Genomic DNA, 7,517 nt, shown 5'->3' with positions numbered 1-7,517 from the left:
GGAGGATACGTTCCGAGACAGCCTGCGAAATTAAAATTTTTGATTTTGGATACGCACAGTATCACAAGACATCCTTCTAAATACTATTTCATATCCTCTAAATAACGTTTACATGCCAACTGTTTCTGACGTCACGACACGTGACCGGGCAACAGGTTATGACGTCGCAGGTCAGTGTTGAGATCTACTCTAACGATTGGTGTCGATTGAACCAGCTCATGTGCTAGGCGGTTATTTCAGCCAATCAGCATCCAGCCAGAAAGTTTGACAATGACGTGTACACTTGTTTTTCCAATAGGCTACTGTGCCTGTACATCGAGCTCATATCCATCGGAAGGCCGTGGGGAAAAAATAAAAATAAATAAAACGAGGGAGTATTTTATTTTATTTTATTTAGTTTTTGAAAACACGTGGTATAGCCCTTTAGCGAAAGTCAGAGCTGCGAACGTCAAGCGACAACTGTAGCTCCTATCGCAAAACTTATTCTTAAAGAACATGAATTTAACTTCGGCATTCGGACCGCGCTAAGGAGAAAGAAGATACATGATATTATCATTAGTGCAAAGCGACAAGCCAGGAAAGTTCCGTGACTTAATCCGTCTTTGACAGTCTAAGCAACTATTTGGTTATCTTATCTCATCTTATATAATACAGACCTTACTTCAAAAAAGAAGATGATTACGTCCTACGCGTCATGCATTTAGTCATGCATACTAACCAAAGACTTAAATTCTGCCAAGTCACTGGTTTTCCTATCTAGCTCAGGCAACCCATTCCATGCTCTAATAGCACTAGGAAAGAAGGAGTATTTGTTCAAATTTGTCCTAGCATATGGGGTGAGGAGTGTGCCTTTATCTTTGTGTCTTTCAGAGTATTTTATTAAATTTTGTTTTTGTATTTGAAAATTATGGTTCAGTGTTTTATGTATAATTGCTACTTTACTTTTGAGTCTTCTGTCCTGAAGGCTTTCTAAATTTAGTGATTTTACTAAAGGTGATACTCTAATCAAATGTAAATATTCGTTTGTTATGAATCTCACTGCTCTATTTTGTGTCTGATCCAGTTTCTTAATGTTTTCTTGAGTTGAGGGGTCCCAAACGGAGGATGCATATTCTATTATTGGCCTAACCTAGGTTAAATAACATTTTAGTTTTATGTTCTCATTTTACCTTATAGTTAATTTAATCCTTTAAATATTTATAAGGTAAAAATTATATATTAGTGTATGAAAGAATTACATTAATGGGGTGTAAAAATTAAGGTCACGACCTGCTTAAATGAAATCTATTATCGTAGACCCCCAATTTATTTTTTCACTTTTGTAGACCCCTTGGAAGTCTTCGTAGACCCCTGGGGGTCTATATAGACCACTTTGGGAATCACTGATCTAGATCTAGATCTAATTTTAAGAACTACACTTTGCACAGATAGTTTTTTACTTTGACACATGCAAATACAAAATATAGTCTACTGGTTTCATTATTTAATAAAATTAACCTTCAAATTTGTGTTTCAAAAGCATTTTTACATAAATTCGTTCCATATATCTACTATGGGCGTAGCCAGGATTTTTTTCGGGGGGGGGGGGTGGTTGGGGGGGGATTTTTTTCTTCCCCCCCCTTTGCGAAAAAAAAATTATATGTATGTATGTGTGTGTGTGTGTACATAATCTTCATTGCATTCTGACCATTCATTCTTTCGGAAGATGTTTATTGTGCCCTAGAATAGGTTATTCTTGGAGTAAGTGGAAAAATTGTAGACACCCCGCCATTGACAGCGAAGGGGTCTGGGGGAGCGCTAGGAGTTCCCCAGCGCGGGGCGGAGCCCCGCCGCCAAGCACTATTTCTGGTATTGAAAGCCAACAAAATGCATATTCTGAGGTATCTACAGTGCATTTTCCTGCTATTAAAAAGTTTTATTTCAAAAACCTAATGTGCTATTCGTACTGACTTAGACCCCCTCGCGCCGTTCGGCGCATTTGCCGTCAAGCTGCTTCCACAAAAATCTGTCACTGGTAATGTCTGAAGCATCTTCCCACCTGCTTTGAGGACCTCCATGAATGTGTGGCGCCAAGTTGTACTAGGATGTCATCGCAACTCATTATGCGTAATTCATTTTGTCGGAGAACATGTCCCGCAAACCTCATGCGACGCTCTGTCACAATCTTACTAAGGGGTCGACTCCCAGTTCGGCATAGGATTTCCTTGATTTAGACCCGATCCCGATCTCTATAACTCACTCCTAAATTCCGTCTTAGCCATCTTTGTTTTCAATTTCGTCAGATGATTATTTACAGCACTTTATTAATGGAGCCCCGCCACTGGTAGAAATGTGTAAACTCTCTTGAATACGCTCTTGGAATTAGGTTGCTGTAGTTTGCTTTAGATGTTATATCGAAAAGGGAAGTTTTATCGTCAAAATCATCTGTTGGTGTTTTTAAACTAAAATATATCTGGAGGTTTTTTTTTTATATTCAAAACCACATTTAGCTAAGGTCATAGAATTTGGTGACTGTAGTTTGCTTTAGAAATAATATTGAAGAGAAAGGCTTTCAGCCTTAAAATGCTATGTAGGGGGATTTTAAACTCAAAACTATCTTGAGGGGTTTTTAATTTTTTAAAAAGTCATCTGGAGGAGTGGGGTTGAAATTCAAATCCCCCCATTGGCTTGGCTACGCTCAAAGAATTATAGTGTGTAATTTGCTTTATTTTCTTATATTGAAGACTTATTTTTTACACCAAACCCCTCTGAAGGGAAATTTAAACTCAAAACACCCAATAGGCAATAGACTTGGCTAGGCTCGTAGCATTTTGATTTTTTTTATTTTGAAGATTTTTTTTTTAGCTTCAAACCCCGCTGGCGGGGGCTTTATACTAAAAAAAACATTTGGCTATGCTCCTAGTATTTTGAGTGCGTAATTTGCTTTTTTTTTATTTTGAAGAAGTATTTTTAGCTTCAAACCCAGCTGAAGAGGTGTTCAAACTCAAAATTCCTTTTATACAATACAATTTTAAACTCAAAGCCCCTGGTAGGGAGTTTTAAACTTAAACCCAATTGGTAGGGAGTTTTAAACTTAAAACCCCAACTAGGGGTTTTTAAACTCAAAACCCCTTGGTAGGGGTTTTCAAACACAAAACCCCTGGTAGTAGGTTTTAAACTCAAAACCCCCTGGCTGTGCTAGGTCAAGTGATGGTTTAGTATTAACATTTCCCCTAAAATAAACCAAATTAAAGCAAAAAATCAGTCACTAAAATCCGACACCATGTGGAGGGGTTTTAAACTTTAAAAAAAAAAAGCCATCTGTAGCTCAAAACCCCCGATTGGCTTGGCTACGCTCAAATAATTTTAGTGTGTAATTAGCTTTTTTTTTTACATTGAAGATGTATTTTTTAGCTTCAAACCCAGCTGGCGGGGGTTTTAAACTCAAAACCCCTTAGGCTACTCTCGTAGAATTTTGAGTGTGTAATTTGCTTTTTTTTATATTGAAAAGGTATTTTTTAGCTTCAAAATCCACTGGAGGAGAGTTTAAACTCAAAACCCCTTTGACTACATTCATAAAATTTTGAGTGAAAATTTGCTTTGTTTTTAATATTAAAGAGGTTGTTTTTTTTTACCTTCAAACCCGCTGAAAAGGGTTTTAAACTCAAAACTGAGTCAAAACCCATTTAGCTACGTTCATAACATTTTGAGTGCTTAATTAGCTTTTTTTTTATATTGAAGAGGTATTTTTTTTAGCTTCAAACCCTACTGAAGAGGGGGGGGGGTTAAACTTAAAACCCCTTCAAAATTTTGAGTGTGTAATTTGCTTTTTTTATATTGAAGAGGGTGTTTATCGTAAATTTTGTAGGGGGTTTTAAAAACAAAAATCTTCCTTAACTGTGCTCTTGGAATTTGGGGATTGTCGTTTGTATTTTTTTTTTGTTTGGTTTTATAGAAGAGGGGGATTTAACTGAAAAAAAACCCTTGGTAGGGAGTTTTAAACTGCAAACCCCCTGGTAAGGGGGTTTAAACTAAAAAATCATTGGCTGTGCTGGGGCAAGTTATGGTTTAGTATTAAAATCTCACCTAACATAAACAAAATCAAAGCAAACAAGATTACAAAGACAGTTTGTGTGGAAACACAAACTCAAAATCGGCCCCCGAAGTGGTCCAACCTGGCAGGCTTCAATATTTTCAGAAAGAACATCCAAATGAAATTATATCAAAGACAAATGAGAGATAAGAATGGAGAAAGAAGGTTGACAGATCTTGTGTAGAACCCCAACGGTACAGCAGATCAAAGGATAAGTGCAAGTGAATGCAAAGTTAGATGTGAACCTGGCCTAACTAGTTCCCCTTTCAGACCTTGTGGTCTATAGGGCAGATGATGTAAAGTTCATCTGTTTTTGTGGCCTACGGTTAACGAGGGTGTCATGTAGCCAGCACAACGACCAACTTTACTTTTCCCCAACTGGGTGGACTCAGAGGCGCCTAAGGATTCCGAAGTTGTAAATCCCAGTCTTCACCAGGATTCGAACCCGGGGCCCCCGGTTCGAAAGCCAAGCGCTTTACCGCTCAGCTACCGCACCTCTACTGGCCTAACTGAAGTCTTATAATTAATGTTATTGTTTTGAAAAGGCTCAATCACTTATTCAAATACTCAAAAAAAGACAAAATGCAAAATTTACGTAATAAAGTAATAGTTCACAAAAAATGATGTTTACAAGATTACTATTCGTTTTGATTTAGGTCTAACTTATAATGCATACTAATTAGCTTTTTCTCTTTAAAAAACTGCTTGCATAACTGATTTTAAGAATTAGATTTTTCGCTTTCAGAAACAAAAAAAAAGTAGCCGTTGCATCAGAACTTGAATGGTCTAAAATATTGTGATGTCGGATTTTCACTATCTTTTCTATTTTACGAGATCTAAACGGGACGGACGGACAGACGCACAGCCGGACAGACGGACAGACATTTCTCACAAAACTAATAGCGTCTTTTCCCCTTTCGGGGGCCGCTAAAAATCAATCACTTAATTCCGATTACCCCCTGGGGGAGGGGATCTCATTTCGGGGGGGGTTGAACCCCAAACCATACGAGCATAAAAACCAAAACCGTTTGACCAATCTTAATAAAACTTGGCCTAAATGTTCGTTACATCATGTTGGAGATCGTAGTGTACGTTTAATGTCCCACCCATAACTGGACGCTCTAAAATAAAAAAAAAAACACATAAATTCATCTCTATTAAAGAGCGAAAGTTTTTAATAAATCGGGTAAACCCATTTTCACTCTTTGCCTTTTTTTTTTTGTCGCAAGATAAAAAAAAGTTGTAGGGAACATTGGCTATGTTTGTCATATATATATAAATCCAATGCTTTAGATCCGTAAAAGCCTAAAGAAAACCTGACAAAATTTGTTGAGATGAAGGATGTAAAATTTACAGTTGGATGTATATCATAGATCTATAAGAAATGCACAAGCTTGATTAGATTCAATTTTTGAAAGGCTCGTGCAATCGTGGATGACTTGCTGTTTGGTAGTATATTGGAACAAGAAAAACAAAAAAACAAAATTAAAAAAATTTAAAAAACAAAACAAAGCTTAAATTAAGTGGAATTGTATCAATTAGTTTTGATCAGTGATGTCATTACTGTTACATTGAGCTTTTACATAATAACTCTGTGCGATAAGAACTACTATTACCAATTGTTTTGTTTGGCTTTTAGCTTTCCGAATACTCTATGATCCTATAACTTATCTTATCTTATCTTATATAACACAGACGTTACTTCAACTGGACCATTTGGGAGAGGGGGAGGGAGAAAGAACAGGAGGGTATCTTGGTAATTGTTGACATATTGAATACATTAAAAAAATGTTCACTAAGGGTTCAAGTCAAGAGTTCTCAAGGGGACTAATTTAAAATTTGTCAAGTACAATTTCTTTCCCTTGATGAAGATAACAAAACAAAATAATTACCAAAAGTTAATTAACTAATTTTTTTTTGTTTTTTTTTTAAATGAGTATTATACTGTCAAGTAAAGGAAATAATTGTGAAAAATTTCAGCTTAATCCTAGCTTGGGTGTGGGAGAACTAACGTGTACAAGATGTATTTGCCAGAATTGATATAAGCTTCTATGATTCTATTTCCGAATACCGAGTACATTAATACAGATCTTGAAAAAGTTGTCGTTACAAACAAGAAAAATCAGTAAACTACTGGATGCATTGATGGTATAAATTAGAGCGTAGGCCGCGTTACGAGTGTAAAAGTCTACATCACTTTCATCTGGTGACAGATAGATAATCAAAGAACCACATGCATGGCAGATAATAAACACCACGGAAGTGGTCAAAAGAGTTCTTGTTGTCCTCGGGGACCACGTGACCTTGTTTGACGATGACGTCAATTTCCGTCTATTCTTCAGGGCGATGTTCACTTTAATCAAGATTCCAAACGTTGCCGAGGTGACGAGAACCAAAGGAATCCATGACACCAAGGTGTCTACCACAATCATTTCAAAAAAGTCTATGATTTCTTTATTTTTATTGTAGAAAGTGTTCAGGTTAATAATCACAAAGTTGACGTCTCTTGATATTCTTTGTTTATAAATGTCGTAGATACACATTCTGAAAACAGTCCATGGCAACCAAGACATAAAACAGACTACAATACAAACAAAAGCTCTTTTTCTTGTAACAAATTTTTTGAAAGTCAATGGAGCGTAAACTGCAAAAAGTCTTTCGAATGAAATACACAATTGTATAAATGGGCTAACATACTGGCCCCAGAAGCCAACGAAAGTGCATATTAGACCAGTGATGGCTAGAAAGTAATTGACAAAGTCATGGTACTGAAACCCACAGTTCATTGGGTAAAGTTTGTTTGGTCCAAAGTAAAGGATTGGTAGGCTGTAGTCCATGGTCATCAGGACGCACATGCAGTCCGCTATGACCAGCGCGAACAGAAGAATGTTTGTTGGTTTGTGAATCCCGCTTTTTCGGAGTATAATAAGACTCATAATGTTGGCACTGAAGCCTATGATGGACAGAATTGGGTTGACGTAACATTCAAGAGCTTGAAACAAAAGATATTGTTCCAGTGAATCAGCTTTGGACCAGCATACATAGTACGCTTGAGCTGTGGTGGTGCGAGTTACAATGGTAGATTTAGTGGTGAAACCAACTGATAGGTTGCCAGTTATAGTTACGTTCATTGTGTACGGTACTTTGCAAGTGTTTTCAACGACTAACAGAATAAAACAAGATGATAAAGTTCACACAGAGCCTTCACTTTTAGCGTCTTTAAGACATCAAGCTTAGTTCTTATAAAAAGCTGATGAAAAAAAAAGGAACTTTTATTATTTGCATATAAATTATAAACAAAGGTTTTAAATGTGATCAGAAAAACTAAGTTTTTGTGAATTAAAACAGTTATTGTTGAGAAACTCAACTGAAAAATATTCGACAATTTTAACACTTGACATTTTCAATGAGTGTAAATATTTTCGTATCCACAATGCATCTTTTT

Source organism: Biomphalaria glabrata, chromosome 18 (assembly GCF_947242115.1).
Source record: "Biomphalaria glabrata chromosome 18, xgBioGlab47.1, whole genome shotgun sequence".
Taxonomy (NCBI): Eukaryota; Metazoa; Mollusca; class Gastropoda; family Planorbidae; genus Biomphalaria; species Biomphalaria glabrata.
This window is presented reverse-complemented; position numbering follows the sequence as displayed.